Here is an 18110-nt window from a genome sequence, read left to right on the forward strand (position 1 = left end):
TTAGGTATGTCTTCCAAGAGTGCAGCAGGTGCATTGGCTCCATCTCTCCCTAGTGTTGATGAAAAGTGGTACAACGACCCCCTGATTGTCTCCGGGAACTGGGAGTTAGCCCCTGATGCTCCTCGTAAGGGGTTTAGAATCCCCAGACCTTCCAAGATAAGATTGGTTTCTAGATACCTGGCTGTGTCTTATTCTTTGATTCTGTCTATAACTCAATTTGATTTTAACTTTTATTTCCTTTCTCTCTATAGTTTATTCTACCCTTTCCGCGGTTGAGGCTAGGAAAGAGTAGCGTAGAGCATCCAAAGATAGGAGGCTAGTAGTAGTGGGTCTCCAAACTAGAGCTACTTTGGGGGTGGTGGAGGGAGATTTGATCTATCCTTCCCCTTCTGTTTTGCCTCGGCCACCTACACAATAGGCTTCCTCTAATCAGATTTTCTTTGCCTCTATTTCTGGTATTCTTTCTCCTCCAACCCTCTTAGGGTTCTCTGATGCCATGAACATTGACCTCTCGGACTTCTTTTCTCCCTGTCCTTTGTCGTTAGGGTTATTCCTCCCTCTGACTAGGGTAAGAAGAAGAAGAATCTTGTCCTTCGTGCCTCCACCCTCACTAGAGAAGTAGGTCAACTGACACTAGTGTATAAGGAACGAGATGACCCAACTTCTACCTCTGCTTCTATTGTTGTTGCTACTACTGCTATTGTTGTTACAGTTGTTGCTCCTACTGAGCTTCCTAAAGAGATTCAAGCTTAGGCAGTGCAAAGCTTGGACACCATTAGGGAGCACAACCCTATCTCTGAACTTTAGTCGCGCAAGAGGAGCAGGCTGATTAAGAAAACTTTGAGGAGTTCTTCCCCTCCAGAGGAGTCTGATCAAGAGGGTTCTAGTCACTTTAAGACTCCTCTAGAGGAAGCTGTATTCTCTTGGAGAAGTCATGGGGTTTTCCTCCAAGATGGAAACGAGAACAATGATCATGTCTACAACATGAGCTGCGGGGTGATGAATCTTGTTATTGCTACCTTTATGATCTCCCACTCTATTTTTTCCCAAAGATTGGGATGTTACAGACCGGGCCAATGCTGACCTAGGCTTCGGTCGGTTTGTCAATGGTCTTTATTAGGTAATTTTCCGTTCTTCTCATTCTTCCCTTTAATCTTTATTTCTTAATTGCTTTATTCTTCTTGCAGGCCAACACCTATGGAACTTTGGCCTTCTTGAAATGGCATGAGGCTTAGGACCAGGCGATTGTTCTTACTAGGGAGCAAAAAGAAAAAATCACTCTACTCCAGGTTGAGTTGGCCTCTTCTAGCTAATTTTCCCAAGAGGTTAGAAAGGAGATGGAGGTTAATTTGGCCCAATTTTTCAAAGCTAACTTAGACTTGGAGGCCACTAGTAAGAAGCTGGCAGATCTCCAAGGTGTTCTTCAACTGGAATTGACCAGTTACAAGGAAAGAGTACAAATGAGAGACGTAGAGCTAACAGATCTCCAAGAGAAGGTACAATAGCTAGTGTTTAGGCTCCTTTAGGGCTAGTATTGAGATGGTTAGGGCAGTTCAGGCCAAGGAAGATGAAGTTGAGACTAAGAAACTATTGGGGCAACTGCAAATCCAATACTCGGTTGAAAGAGAAAGCTTCTTCTTAGGCTTACTATAGACAAAGAACTATTAAAAGAAGAAATCTTAAAAAATCCTTTAAGTAAATGATTTTTTAAAAATTTCTCCATCACAGAACCAAAAATAGTTAAAGAAAAATGGTTTGAAGAAATAAATAAAAAACAAACTCATATTTCTTTATTTATATGGCTAGAAACACAGACAAATTCAAATGAAAAACTTTCAGTAAACATGATAAAATAAAAAATACAAATCTGAAAAACTACCAAAAATGAAAAAGTTGAATCAATATTTCTCCCTTTTAAAATCATAAAAACTATGGGATCTATTGCAATACCTCTTAAATTAAAAATACAATTCCAAAAAGAAATTTCATGTATATAAAAAGATTTTTCTCATGTAATAGAACAAAATAATTATACAAATACTTATCTCCACCAGCTAGGTCAACAGATCAAATCAATATCTGATAAGTCAAAAATATATGAAAAATGACCAATGTCAAAAGGATCATCATCAACGATTACAAGGGTAAAAAAATTCTTTTAATTTGCAACATGGATTACCTCCTGTAGAAACATCTTCTTTTCTAGAAGAAATAACAAAAAGACTACAAATTTAAAAAAAATATTTTAATAGAAAACCCATATATGAAATATATAGAAGAAAGAGACAAAAAAGAAAAAGGAGAAGAAGAATTTTCTGATGTATCTTCAAATGGTTCAATAGAAAACATAGAATCCCAATTCTTAAATCAATAAAATCTTCAAATAAATAAAATCAAAAGATCTAGACACCCAAGAACAAATTATTCTAGATCAAAATATTATAAAATAAGAAGTTATTACATAAGACCTACACCTGTTGCTATTCAATTTGAAGAAAAAAAAAATCCAACCAAACATTACAACGGAAACGAACTATATGAATGAAATATTGATGGACAAATAGACTATTAAATTATGAATACTTTATCTCAAATGATAGTATTTGGTAATGCTTGCACCCGATATAATTTATCAGTAGAACATATGACTAAAGCTATTGTCGGTGGTTTTACCGGTCAACTATACGGTTGGTGGAATAATATGTTAAACGAAAAAAAAATGAGATTTTAAAATATATTAAACTAAATGACAAAGGAGAATCCGAATTAAATAAAGATGGAAAAGAACACCAGATAGTTTTATAATCTTAATCTCAACAATTTTCTTGCATTTTAATGGAAGATTGGATGAATTAAGATAAAAAGATAGAGAAATATTAATTAATTTAAAATGTCAAACATTAACTGATTTTAGATAGTATAAAGCTGTATACTTGTCCAAATTATATTTTTTAAATACCGGATGTAATGATGTATTCTGAAAAGAAAAGTTTATATCCGGTCTACCAAAATTATTTGTAGACAAAGTAAGATATAGTCTTAAAGAAGATGCAGATAGCATAAACTATTATCAATATTATTTTGGGATGCTTATACAAAGAGTCAATATGACAAGATTAAAACTCCACTCAAAATTAAAATTCAAAAAATAATTAAAAAAATAAAAATCTCGAAAAGAATTAGGAGATTTCTGTTATCAATTTGGAAAAGAAATGTCTAGAGCATCTTCACAAAAACCAAATAGAAGGCCTAAAAAACTTTATAAGTTTAAAAGAACTTCAACAAAAGATCCTTCAAAATTCAAAAGAAAATTTTTGAAAAAGAAAAAGAGATTTAAATACTAAAGTAAAAAAAAAACAGAAGAATTCAAACCAATAATTTGTTATAAATGTGGAAAACCTGGACATAAAGCAAACAAATGTCATCTAATTTTTTTTTTAAAAGGTAAATAAATTACAAATATCCTCTTCTGATGAAGCCCATATTTCCTCCTTAAAAGATGATTGTGAATGCCCATGGCATTTAGACTCAGTATCTTCCACATCATCTTCCATAAATATGCTTCAATTAAATGTATTATCAGAAAATGAAAAATTAATGTTAAAAATCCTTGATGAAATACCAGATAAAGATCAACGTAATCAACACCTTATTCAGATAATGGAAAATATAAAAAGTGAATATCAAAATAATAAGACTGTTAATGAAAAAAAAAAACTCAAGGCTTTTCAACTATACTCTTTAAAGGATGTTTATTCAAGAGTAAATAAAAAATTTTCAAAATAATCAACCTCCTCAATAACCCTTTCAAGTTTACAACAAGAAAATTAATCAATTAAAAGAAGAAATTAAAGTCTTAAAAAAATAGGTATCTGAATTACAAATGACTTCAAATTTTCAATAAGAATAAAAAAAAATTTCAAGTATAGAAGAACAAATAAATCAATTTCTTAATACAATTACTCACTATAAGTATCAAAAATTATAACTACAACAACTATAAAAGATAAAAAATTCTCTAAAAAATTTATAGCCTTAATAGATTCAGGTGTAAATTTAAATTGTATACAAGAAGGATTAATTCCTTTATCATATTGTGAATCAACCCAAATCTTTTTAACAACAGTAAATGAAAAAAATATGTACATGAAATACAAATTAACAGATGCTCTTGTTTGTAAACAAAAGGTTTGTATTCCTGTACTCTTCCTTGTTGTACCAAATCTACAACAAGAAGCAATTTTGGAAAAAAAATTTCTTAATCAAATACAATCATTCATAATGACATCAGAGGGAATCCTCTGTAAAATAGGAGATACTAAAGTACTTTTTAATTTCATATCACCGCCCATTTTTGGACAAGTTGACTCATTAATAAACTTAATTCAATCAAAAGAAAAACAATTTGATTTTGTAAATCAAGAAAAAAACTTTCAAAAGATAAAATAAAATATTAATAATTCAAGATTACAAGCAAAAGTAAAAATTTTTGAAGAAACATTAATAAAAAATTATTGTTCAGATGTTCCTAATGCCTTCTGGTATAAGAAATCTCATCAAGTTGCCCTTTTTACATTCCAAACTTCAATGAAAAAGATATTCCTACGAAAATAAGACCTATTCAAATGAATTCTAGATATTTAGAATTATACCAATAAGAAATTCAAGAACTTCTTAATAAAAAATTAATAAGAAAATCAAAATCACCATGAAGTTATGTCGTTTTCCATGTCGAAAATGCAGCAAAATTAAAGAGAGGAACTCCTAAACTTGTAATAAATTATAAACCTCGTAATAAAGTCTGACAATCAATAAGAGATCCTGTTCCAAACAAACAAAACCTTATTGATCGACTTACAAATACAAATATTTTTTAAAAATTTGACTTAAAATCAGGATTCTAACACATTCAAATTCAAGAAGCTGACAAATATAAAATTACATTCACAGTCCCATTTAGACATTACGAATGGAACGTAATGCCTTTTGGATTAAAAAAATACTCCAAGTGAATTTCAAAATATGATGAACAATAAATTATTCAAAATTCATATTATTTTATATAGATGACATGCTAATATTCTCACCAAACATAGATTCTCATTGGAAATATTTATATATATTTAAAAATGTAATATTACAAAATGGGCTAGTTTTGTCTCAAAGAAAAATCAAATTATTTTTAAAAAAAAATCTAATTTTTAAGATTTTCTTTAGAAAATAAAACCTATACACCAGTAAATCGTGCCATACAATTTGCGGACAAATTTCTTGACAAAATTACGGATAAAAAATAATTACAAAGATTTTTAAGAAGCCTTAATTATGTTATCAATTTTATAAAAAATCTTATAGAAAAAATGAAAAATTCTTTTTGATGTCCTCAAAAAATAAAAAAAACATGAAGCAAAAAAGACATGGATTCAAAATCATACTCAAGCCGTTCAAAAAATTAAACAAACTGTCAAAGTCCTACCTTACTTGGATATTCTAAATCCAGAACTTCCAAAAGTAATTCAAACAGACGTTTCAAAAATAGGATAAGGAGGAATATTATTACAAAATTCAACAAACGAAAAATAAATAGTAAGATATACAACAGGAATCTACAATCCCTGTCAATAAAATTACTTAAGAATAAGAAGAGAAATTTTAGCAATTGTTTTAACAATTTTAAAATTCCAAAGTGATATTTTAAACTAAAAGTTTTTATTAAAAATTGATTGCAAATCTGCAAAAAATATTTTAGAACAAGATATAAAAAACCTTGCATCAAAACAAATTTTTGCTAGATGGCATGCTTTACTTTCAATTTTTGAATTTGATATTAAATTTATTTCTAGTTCTCAAAATAGTCTCCCTGATTTTTTTATCAGAGAATTTCTTCAAAAATCACAATGAGCTCTTCCAAAAGTCAGCAAAAGTTAAAAGGAAAGAAAAAAATTCCTGTTGAAATCCAAATTTTTTCCTTCTTAGTTTTCCAATCTCTCAAAAATCTGAATACCTTCATAAAATAAGCCAAGCCCTATCTTCATTATCACAAAAGCACTTTGAATCTTTAACAATTTCTCAAATTCAAAAACAACTATTTCCTGAAAATAATCTTTTCAATCCCAAACAACCTAATCTATCATCAAAATATTATGAAGTAATTGTGTCCTAATCGCAAATTGCAATTATTTCTCATAGCCTTGATAAATCTGGAGAAATAGTCTATTCGAAACTCAAAATTCAACGAATTATACCCTATCAGGAATGGGATTCATCTTTTCGGATCACAAAATACGTCATTTCTCCAACTAATCAACAAATTCCCTATACCTATTGGGACTATCAAAATACTTGGGAATATGTCCTCCTTATCCAAACTACAAAAGGATCCCACTCATGATTCATTTAATTCTGTCAAAAGTTTAATAATCAAATTCCTTATTGCTTTTTCAATCATTGGCGACAAAATTATGATGATATCCCTAAAATTCTCCCTTTTGAACAAGTTTCTCTTTTTGAGAAATTTGTCGACAATAACAAATTCAATATTGAATATCTCAGTTATCAAAATATGTTATTATTTGCTCATGCAAGCTTTCCTTAGATTCTTAAGTGGAATCACTCAAAAAAATTACTAGACAGTTTTCCCACATTTTTCAAAAATACCTATGTTAAATGGTGGGATAAATATGATCAAAGTAAAGTAACCCCTGAAGCATCTAGACAAACACAAAATAATTTGTCTCTTGATAATTTTCCAAAGCTACCCAAAATTACTGCAAGATCCTTTTCAAGATCTTATGCTCAAGCAGTTGTCTCAACAATAGCCACGCCAATAACCTCTCCCACAAAAGTCTCTGTACAAGATTTCGTATTAGCCATAGAACAAATGCAAAAGATATCAAAAGAACTCAAAAGCCTTAAAGATGTTGTGTTAGCCCAATGATCCATCGCTGCAAAATCATCTTCTTCAAATACTCCTCAAAATGTTTCTGATAATGAAGAAGAACACTTTCTGTTCTAAAAATAAGTATAAGAATAAAGGTCTGTAAAAAGATATAAGAATAAAGGTCTGTATAAAAGTTTGTTTAGTCTAAAAAATATGTATTATTAGTCTGTAAAAATTTTGTAAAAATCTGTAAGAAAATTGCGATTACGCAGTACAACACTATTCAATGAATAGTGACTTTTTGAATAGTGTTTTGAAGTCGTCAAAAGTAGTCAAAATCGTCAAAAGCCGTCGAAGCCGTCAAAAGCCGTCGAAAGCCATCAAACCCAATCATGCAAATATTGCTGTAGCAACCATGTGTACACTGTTGGTCAAATAATATGATGCCACATGTACTCTTCACGTGACCCCATATGTTCAAAGGTGTTGGGATAATCCTAACCGAACACGTATCCCTTCTTGAATCTTCCTCTAAGATCCACCCAACACATGTCCCTTCTACACCCTTCTAAATTCTCTATAAATAGAATGCTTTACTCAGCTAAGAGGGCATTCGAAAATAAAATATCTTCTCTAAAATTTCTAACCACCAACTTCCAACCATCTTCTCCGACCAACCTCCGACCATCTTCGATCATCTTGTTCTCTGTAAAAAAGCCAAATAAATTCCATATTCAAACATTTCAAAATCTGTCTTCAAACAATTTAAACCTAATCTTGTAAATTGGTATCAAAGCCAAGTTTTCAAAAGACTCCAAAAATATGTTGTATTATTCTTGTTAAAGTTTAATAGTTAAAGTAATAAAATAACTTATATAAATCAAACATTTAAATTATATAATTTATATAACTTATATAATAAAACATTTATATTACCTATATAATGAATAACAACTAAATTGAAATAGTTGTGTGTGACACATGGGAGACATATCCATTTCACTCTCCCACCCACACTCACCCTCTAATTTCATTCTCTCGCCAATGCTCACTTTCTCTCTTCCTCTCTTCACCCCCTCTCTCTTCCTTCATCTTTAACCTCTAGCGAGTCACACACACACACACACGCATTCACACACATCGTCTTCAACCTCGACTGCAATTGAACACAATTTTAGAACTTCTGGTGAGTCTATCTCTCTACATTTAGTACCCAACCTCTGCTGTAGTAGAATATGGATTTGTTTTCACACTTGCTTAGATCATGATTTTGACATTTTTCTACAGATTGTCAGAGTTTTAAATTCAGGTTACCTCTTACATTAACTTGGTATTGGTCAAGCTTAATTCTAGGTTTCTTCCTTAAAATGCCTATCTTTGGTTAAGCTTAATTCTGGGTTATACTAACGTCAACCTTCCTTAAAAAGATTATCTTCAAGCTTGATTATTATGCAAATAATGTTTTTGGATTTCTTCCCCAAAGGGATTTAAGGAGGGTTGAAGATGATGGGTTTAGGGTTATTCAAATGGGTTTTTGTTTCTATAAAAGTAGTTTCTGTCAAAATTTTAAGGGTTCTTTTGGTTTTTTATTTATGAAATTTCAAAGAGTTTATGTATCTCTTACAATTATTTGGCAAACAATTGATCTTTTTAATTTTAATTTTTCCCTTGATTGAACTATGGTTTTCTTTATTTGAAATATTCTACTTTGGTTTATTCTTACTACAAAATTGTGCATTTTATAGGTGATCAATAGATTTCCTATGAGTTGGATTTTTTTAGTTTGTCTATTGATTTGAAAATTAACAAATAGCTAAAATAGGGTTTTATCCCTCGAAAACATCCAACATTGTAAAAAAAAATTCCATTGTTTTTTTCCCTTTTCTTTACTATGTACTCATCTCATTCGTGTATCTTTTCTTTGGTAGGGAATTGCAAGGTCAAGCTTGAAGGAAATAAATTCATCTGTGAATAATCAAATAGGATCACTCTTCGAATTTCAGTCTTAGACCTATAAAAGATCTAAATAGCAGGTATAATTTGCTCTAAAATTTAAGTTAGTATGGTTGGCATCATTTCTATTAAAGTTCTAAAGGTATGGTTAAGGTTTCAAATTGGGAACATTGTAATTTTTTCTTCTAAATACATATTTGATTATCGCCAAGTACTTGGGATTAATGTAGTTTTTTCTTCTAAATATATTTTGATTATTGCCATGAAAGGGCATAAAGCTTCTAAATTTTTTTTTCTCTTTTCGTTAAAGAAATTCTTGGAAGTGTATGATAGGAAGGGCGGAAAGAAGAACAGTAGATAGATTATATCATCTTTGATCAAGTTTGGAAACAAGTTAGTTCAATTTGTGCTAAAGATCTTATAAATAAATTGTATCATCTCTTACTTGGAGAGTTTTCATGGTATCGAGAGCAACGAGCAAGTGCTTGGTAGGCCAACAGCCCAGTGAACCGGGCGGGGCACTCGACGAAAGGGGGCACACTACACTGAGCAAGTACGATAAATTGGCCCCGCTCCGCTTTATTAAAAGCAAGGACCACTACGGGAGGTCAAACCAAGGACCTATGGAAGTCGGGGCTCGTCCCCGGTCAATATTTGATCAAACAATAGGGGGCTGTAGGAACTCAAACATGTTTATGGTCAAATATTACCATGTGGCCAAAACCAAAAGAACTAGGAAGCCATTCAAAGTTTTAAGGGAAGGTCTAATGAGGAATTTGCCTAAGCTTGAGAGATTTTGGGACATACAAGTTAAGTTCCCACACCACGGGCTTGACTAAAGGCAATTGGTACACCCCTTTTACAAGAGCTTGTCAGCAATGCAGAAAACCCTAATCAAGTCATGCATAAAGGAAAATTTAAACGCCAAACCCCTAATAAGGCTTATGAATTTTTAGTAAAGTTAGCCCAGAGCTCCTAGAGTTGGAATAGTGCAAGTAGAGAGTATGATAGAGAGGACTTAAGAACTCAAAGGCTAGGTATCTATGAGGTCGTGTTTGACTCGGAGTTGAAAAATGTCATGGTCATTCTTGTCAATGGAGTCTAGAATTTGACTTAGAAAACAACACCTTAGTCGTGTCATTCCAAGAGCCAAACCTTGCCATGAACATAGGGAGTGAACACTAAACCATGTATATTTTATGTGAAAGCATTAAACACACAGTAGAGTACTATCCAAACTTTACATCAATTAATGCCGAGAAAGCTAATGTCATCAACTCATACAGTACTTTTAGGAAACCTACGTCCAACTCTTATAGTCAGACTACCACCCTGATATTATCATCCCAACTTTTCTTATCGACAGAATGATCTTAGTCATTCTCAAGATGGGCCTCCTAGATTTTGTAAAAATTCCTCCCAAAATCATCAGGGCCCAATTCCTCAACCAGTTTTACACAGACTCAACAACCTAATCAATATAGAACTCTCATCCCAGATAGTAAACCTAACTATTCTGCCTCACAACATAATGGCTAACATGATGAAGATAATGCAAGACCAACATCATCAGACTCTTGTCATTGCTAAGTGAGAAGTCCAAATGGGGGAGTTAACCCAAACTATAAGTAAAAGAGAGATGGGTCATTTTTCAAGACAAATGGTACCTAACCCAAGACGCCACGCCAATAAGAAAATAACACCCCAAGGCCAGTATGAGGTAGGTAATAAATCTAGCACATGCCACGAGGTCGTCCAAGCCATTCACCCTAAGGTTTGGAAGTAAGTGGACAATCATGTTCGTCTTCCTAAAAAGAATAGTGAACAAATCAGTGACCTCATTGATCTTCAGGGACCCAAGGTCCTTGAATTAGGAAATCAGAAGAAAGGTAAGGAACTACTAACTATACCATCAATCCCTACATATGTGTCCAAGTATAACAGCCATGTACTCTGACACCTAGAGTTTAGGTATAGCTCGTCCTGGAGTCACCCGGGAGCACCCATGTAATACTATGTAAGGCTTACTATGAAGTCATATCAGCCCCCGTACCAAGGTATATCTGTTAGCTTAGAGGTACATGTCAGCCCCATGCTAGGGCATACTTGTTAGCTTAGTGACATTTCTATAATAAGGGAGTATGACGGGCCTCCACTTTTGATGTTTCCTTTTGGAAACCTAGGAAAGACTTAGCGTACTCTTTGTAGGAAGGGTGTCTAGTGCTTCCCAATCCCCGGCCTACACCCACGTTGTTGAAGCCCTCAAGCCCAACTCCGTGGAAGTCCTGCGTGTCATAGGATCATCTATTGTTTGTAACGTACCTTATTACTTTTGTAACGCGTTACCCCGTGTAATCAATATTATATCAATAAAGTTGCCTCTGGGCTTTACCTCATGTTTCCTCGTTTACTTGTTTGCTAGCTACGTTTGGTGTGTACGATCTTGTTTACAGGCTTCCAAGTAGATTTAACCCCCTTGCGCCGCACGACCTCGCTTCAAAAAAAATATGGCCATGACAGCTGGCATCAGAGCTACAGTTGTTTGAGCACAATTGGAATTTCAATCACGTTAGCTTAGGTACACATTGGTTTTATCTCTAAGCTCTTCCCCCAATTTTCATTAGTTCAAGCGAACAATGGCACGAGGAGCTGCAAGTACTGCGGACCAACTTGCTCCAAACACACCACCACCACATATAAACAAAGAACGCATCGAGGTATTAGAAGACAAGATGGCCGTACTATCCGATCTTGTTGATGGTATTACTCAATTAGATGGTCGCCAGAACACGTTGAAAGAAAGATCCGAGAATTTCAGAACTAGAGTGACTGACCTCGAGGAAAATACCCAAGGAACCATAGCCAATTTGCAGGAACAGATTACGGAGCTCACTACGAAGGTAGGTCTCTTGGTCAGAGCTGTCAATAACAAATAGCCTACCGATAGTGATGCTTCTCCCTCGCGCTTGCGAGTCCCAGAGCCACGCGTCTTCAATGGTGCACGCGATGCGAAAGAACTCGAGAATTTCCTGTTTGATATGGAACAGTACTTTCGTGCAGCTCGCCCGGATTCAGAAAAGGTAAAGGTAACAACTGCTTCTATGTATCTTGCAGGTGACACTAAACTATGGTGGTGAACGAAGTACACCGAGATGGAAAGTGACCAATGTTCCATCGATACATGGGAAGACCTCAAAAGAGAGCTGAAGAATCAGTTCTTACCTGAGAATATGGAGTCCATTGCCCGTAGAAAGTTGAGGCAACTCCAACAGACAAGTACCGTGTACGACTATGTCAAGCAATTTTTTGCCTTGATGCTTGATATCCGTGATATGTCAGAGAAAGACAAGTTGTTCTCGTTTATAGAATGGCTTAAGCCTTGGGTTCAGACAAAACTACAGAGGCAACGTGTGCAAGACCTCACGACTGTTATCGTCGCAGCTGAGCGGTTGATGGACTATTCTCCCATGGATGGGAGTAAAAAGAAGGTACCTAATCAGTCGAAATGGTACTCTCCACAGTGTGAACACACAAATGGGTCTTCCAAAAGTAAAAAATGAAAGATCTAGACACAATCCAAGCAGGAGATCCCAACGGGATTCCTCCCCTTCGAAGAACACAGGTATCCAGTCTAACAATCACTGCAGCAAGATTTTGTGTCACTTGTGTGGTGGTCCTCATATGACGTTCAAGTACCTGTAGAAGAACAAGTTGAATGCACTGTTAGCTTCCCAGAGTGACCCTAGTCACGAGAGTTCAAGTGAGAGAGATGAAGATGAATCTTCTCACATGGGATCAATGCATTTATTGAATGCAATGAAGCAGACTTCTGAGACTCAGAAGATCCGTCAACATAAGGGTCTCATGAATGTTGATGTGGAGATTGGTGGTAAGACCACCCAGGAAATGTTGATACAGGAGCTACGCATAGCTTTATTGCTCCTACAGAGGCGAAACACCTCAATATCCGGTTTGAAAAGGATTCAAGCCGTATGAAAGCTGTTAACTCCAAGGCCACTCCTATATAAGGGTCGGCCAAGTCTGTGGCCGTCAAGATAGGTCTATGGAAGGGTAAGTTAGATCTACTCGCAATTCCCCTCGATGAGTTCAGAGTCATCATTGGGATGGACTTTTTACGATGGAACAAGATCGTACAGATACCATTCGCCAACACTTTGGGCATGCTAGGTGAATGTCCAAGCTTCATTCCCCTCTCTACAGGTAAAGAGGAGGAAAAGATGATTTTCGCTCTATAGTTAAAGAAAGGTGAGCAAACATATCTTGCTACTTTACGAGTTGAACATGATGATCATGACCATAGTTCAACTCCCCCATTGGTAAAATAAGTTTTAAAAAAATTTAATGATGTGATGCTGAAAGAGCTTCCAAAGGCCCTGTCTTCACGTAGGCCAATTGATTATCGATCGAACTAGTACCTGGTGCTAAGCCTCCTACAAAGAGGCCATACAGGATGAGTCCTCCGAAACTAGTTGAGCTACGCAAGCAACTTGATGGACTTCTGGAGTCTGGATTTATCAGACCTTCGAAGGCATCTTATGGAGTGCCTGTTTTGTTCCAGAAGAAACATGATGGGTCATTGCGACTTTGTGTAGACTACCGAGCATTGAATAAGGTTATCGTCAAAAATAAGTATCCAATTCCATTGATTGCCGATTTATTTGATCAACTTGGGGCAGCCAAGTATTTTTCCAAGTTGGATTTGAGATCAAGGTATTACCAAGTACGGGTTGCAGATGGAAATGAGCCAAAAACTACCTGTTCTACCAAGTATGGTGCTTATGAGTTCTTAGTCATGCCCTTCGACCTTACGAACGCACCTGCGACATTCTGCACATTGATGAACGACCTCTTCAGACAGTACCTCAACAAGTTTGTTGTGGTATATCTTGATGATATCATAGTATACAGTTTTACCCTTGTATAGCACGTTCAACATTTACGCAAGGTATTCCAAGTACTTCGTGACAATCAGTTGTATATCAAGCTACAAAAGTATTCATTCGCTCAACAGCAGATTATGTTTCTTGGCCATGTTGTGGGTAATGGGAAGATCCGGATGGACATAGAGAAAGTGCGAGCTATTGATGAATGGAAAACCCCCTTTACCGTCACAGAACTCAGGTCATTCCTTGATCTTGTGAACTACTACCGACATTTCGTCCAAGGGTATTCCAAAAGGGTCGCACCTCTCAAAGACCTGTTGAAGAAAGATCACACTTGGTCCTGGTCGGACAAGTGTCATGAGGCGTTTGAAGACCTCAAGCTTGCTGTTATGTAAGACCCAGTCTTAGCTTACCCGACATCACCAAGTCATTTGAAGCTCAGATAGATGGATCTGACTTTGCTATTAGAGGTGCGTTGTTACAGGATGGGTATCCGCTTGCTTATGAAAGTCGGAAGATCAATGATGCTGAGAGACGTTATACCATGCAAGAGAAAGAATTGTTAACCGTCATCCACTGTTTGAGAGTTTGGAGACATTATTTGTTGGGATCACAAGTCCAAGTGAAGATTGATAATGTGGTCGTGAGCCATTTCATGACTTAGAAGAAGTTGATATCAAAACAGGCTCGTTGGCAAGAGTTCCTCGCAGAGTTTGACTTGGCCTTGGATTACAAGCCAGGAAATAACAATAGCGTGGCTGATGCCTTGAGTCGCAAAGCAGAGCTAGCAGCACTTCAGCGATAAGTTTCTCAAGTGACCAGCACTTTACAGTAAAAAATTCATGATGGTTTGAACAATGATCTCCAGGCGAAGGCCATATTGGATATAGTGTGGAAGGGAAAGCACGTCGTTTCTGACTTCGGGATGGGTTGTTATATACCACCAAGAGCCGCATATTTGTTTCACATGCGGACGGGCTAAGACGAGAACTAATGAGGGAGTGTCATGATACTCCATGGGCTGGCCATCCGAGATGGCACCGCACATTAGCTCTCTTGGAACGAGGATACTACTGGCCGAACATTCGAGATGATATGTTATATTATGTGAGGACCTACCTCATTTGCCAGCAAGACAAGATCGAGCGCGACAAACCAATCGGGCTGTTGGAACCATTTCCAGTCCTCCAAAGGCCTTGGAAAAGTATGTCTATGGACTTTGTTACAGGTTTGTCGAAGGTTGCAGAGTATGGGTCCATCCTAGTGGTTGTGGACCGTTTCTCCAAATATGCTACATTTATACCGATCTCGACATATTGCTCAGTAGAAGAAACAGCGCACTTGTTCCTCAAGCATGTCATCAAGTATTGGGGTGTGCCCAAGAACATTGTCAACGACAAAGATTCAAGATTTATAGGGAAGTTTTGGACTGAATTATTCAGATTACTTGGGTCTCAGCTTGATTTTTTGACCAGCGGACATCCTCAAACAGATGGACAGACTGAAAAATTTAATGCCATGTTGGATGAGTATCTCAGGCATTTTGTCACTGCCAACCAAAAGGATTTGACGAATCTTCTCGATGTCGCACAATTCTGTTTCAACCTTCAGAAGAGCTCTTGCTCCAACAAGAGTCCTTTTAAACTTATTATTGGCCAACAACCTTTAACTCCTCATACTATTGTTTCAGGCTATCAGGGACAGTATCCAAGGGCGTACAAGTTTGCTAAGTTTTTGCAAGATAACAATGAAGTTGCCAGACCTTACCTTAAAAAAACGTCGAAGCGGATGAAGAAATGGGCTGATGGACATCATCAGCCAGATCATTTTAAAGTTGGTAACTTAGTTCTATTCAAGACAGATCAGTTGAGAAGGTTCAACCGAGTACAACGAACACACAGGGGACTATTATAGCGTTATGAAGGTCCAATGCTCATCTTCTCTCGAGTCGGCAAGGTCTCCTACAAGCTGAAGTTACTACACTGGTTACGCAACATCCACCCTATCTTCCATGCCAGCTATCTCAAGCCATTCCATGTAGATCCAGTGCGCAGCATCCTAACACTTTCACCTTTTCATTCAGCAATCCAGTCGGAACGTCTTGTCGACAAAGTTCTCGCAGAGCGTCAAGTTAGTAGCAGTTCAAGCAAGCAGTAGCACACGGAGTACTTCATTACATGGAATAACATGCCAGAATGTGAAGCCACCTGGGAAAGAGCAGAGAACCTACAACCATTCAAGCAGAAGATTGAAGAGTTTGTTAGGGACAATGCGACGAGGACGTCTGTTGAATAGGTGGGGGAGACTGTAACGACCATGTACTCTAACACCTAAAGTTTAGGTGTAGCTCGCCTTGGAGTCACCCGAGAGCACCCATGTAATACTATGTAAGGCTCACTATGAAGCCATGTCAGCCCCCATACCAGGGCATATCTGTTAGCTTAGAGGTACATGTCAGCCCCATGTCAAGGCATACTTGTTAGCTTAGTAGCATTTCTATAATAAATGAGTATGACCGATTTCCACTTTTGATGTTTCCTTCTGGAAACCTAGGAAAGACTTGGTGTACTCTTTGTAGGAAGCATGCCTAGTACTTCCCAATCCCCAGCCTACACCCACGTTGTTGAAGCCCTCAAGTCCAGCTCCATGGAAGTCCCGGGTGTCATAGGATCATCTATTGCTTGTAACACACCTTATTACTTTTGTAACGCGTTACCCCGTGTAATCAATATTATATCAACAAAGTTGCCTCCGGGCTTTATCTCGTGTTGTCTCGTTTACTTGTTTGCTAGCTACGTTTGGTATGTACGATCTTATTTACAGGCTTGCAAGTGAATTTGACCCCCTTGCACCGCACGACCTCATTTCGAAAGAAATACGGCCGTGACACCAAGGCACCCCCTTAGTGCCTCCAAAGATAATAGAAATGGTAAACAATTTGAGAAAATCTTGGATGCTTTCAAAAATGTCCAAATCAATATCCGTTTGTTAGATGCCATAAAAAAAATCCTCCTATACTAAGTTTTTAAAAGATCTCACCACCATTAAGAAGAAGACATATGTCCCACGATAAGCTATTATGGCAGCACAAGCCTTGGATCTCATTCAACAAACCATCGCACCCAAATATAAAGACACGGATTGCCCCACAATCCCAATCACCTTAGTGATATTATGGTAGAAAAATATCTAGTAGATCTAGGAGCGAGTGAATCTTTTACAATACCCAATTTACAAACAACTAGATTTGAGGAAGTTGAAACCCACTAACATCACCATTCTCATGTCAACTTAGCTAAATTTTGATGCAGTTTACTATGTATTGAATTTTATGAGTATATTCACTACAATCCCTCATGAGTCAAACTCATCCACTAGTGGTAGTCTAGGGGTTTAAGGACTTACTACATTTACTAAATGTAGTCGAGAGAGGACTACAAAAGTGGCAATTCATGCATTCATTTTAAATTAGTTTTAGTTTGCTTGTTTTGCTAAGGGACTAGCAAAACTTAGGTTTGGAGGTGTGATAAGTGCCGGAAAATGTTCAATTAAATAGTAATATGTAGAGCACTTATCCGAATTTCCAACCTAAAGTATTATTTTTAATAAATAAATTCTCTAAAATAGGTTTCCAATTTATTTCAATGGTTCTTAGGATAATTAGGTCATTTTGCATCTTTAATTTGATTTTTAGACATTTAATTTCATGTAATATCTGTGTTACAAGTATTCAAGGAGACCAAGTCAAATATGAAGACCTAAAAAGCAAATAGAGTCAAGATCTGAAGTTAACCACGAAACACCAAAGTCAAACGTGCAAAGTTGATCACGACATAGTGAAGTCAATATGAAACATAATGCAATTTTGCGTACATATCTGATCATGCAAAGTCATGGCAAAAAAAAAAAAGAACTAACCTCATCCAACTTATCAAGAAGGATTCGACTTTATAAATAGATACCAATATCTATTCTCACTCTCTTTCATCTCTTTGAATTTTTTTCTTTCCCTTCTCTTCTTCTATTTTTATTTTTTAGGTTTTTAGTTTGAATTTTTAAATTGAGAACAACATTATCAAAGTTCAAGTTCATATTCAATAAAGTTGTTCCTAGCATGAATTTTGGTTAATCCCCCAATCTAGGGAGATTGATGAAGTTAAGATATTTATTGACTTTTAATTAATTTTCCAAGTTCTTGCATGTTTAAATTGTTTAAAAGATTTGTCTTCACAAATCTTGGTATTTTAGTATTCTTTTATTTGTTTTTCATTATCCTCCATCTTGGGCGTGATCTGTTATTATTTGAGAAATTCATTATATCAGATGCTGACTGTGATGTAGGATTATTGGGGATTAAAACTTTTAAAGGGAAG

General features: G+C 35.9%; 1 long non-coding RNA gene across 1 annotated transcript; it reads left to right on the plus strand.

Moving 5' to 3' along the window:
* Window positions 1–7812: 7812 nt before the first annotated feature.
* On the plus strand, window positions 7813–16449 carry LOC147393274 (uncharacterized). Its single transcript, XR_015181906.1, has 3 exons — window positions 7813–8066; window positions 8809–8913; window positions 15428–16449. It is a non-coding gene; the product is annotated as an uncharacterized LOC147393274 (long non-coding RNA).
* Window positions 16450–18110: the final 1661 nt, after the last annotated feature.

Source organism: Akebia trifoliata, chromosome 10 (genome assembly GCF_017979445.1).
Source record: "Akebia trifoliata isolate Shusen 1 chromosome 10, ASM1797944v1, whole genome shotgun sequence".
NCBI lineage: Eukaryota > Viridiplantae > Streptophyta > Magnoliopsida > Ranunculales > Lardizabalaceae > Akebia > Akebia trifoliata.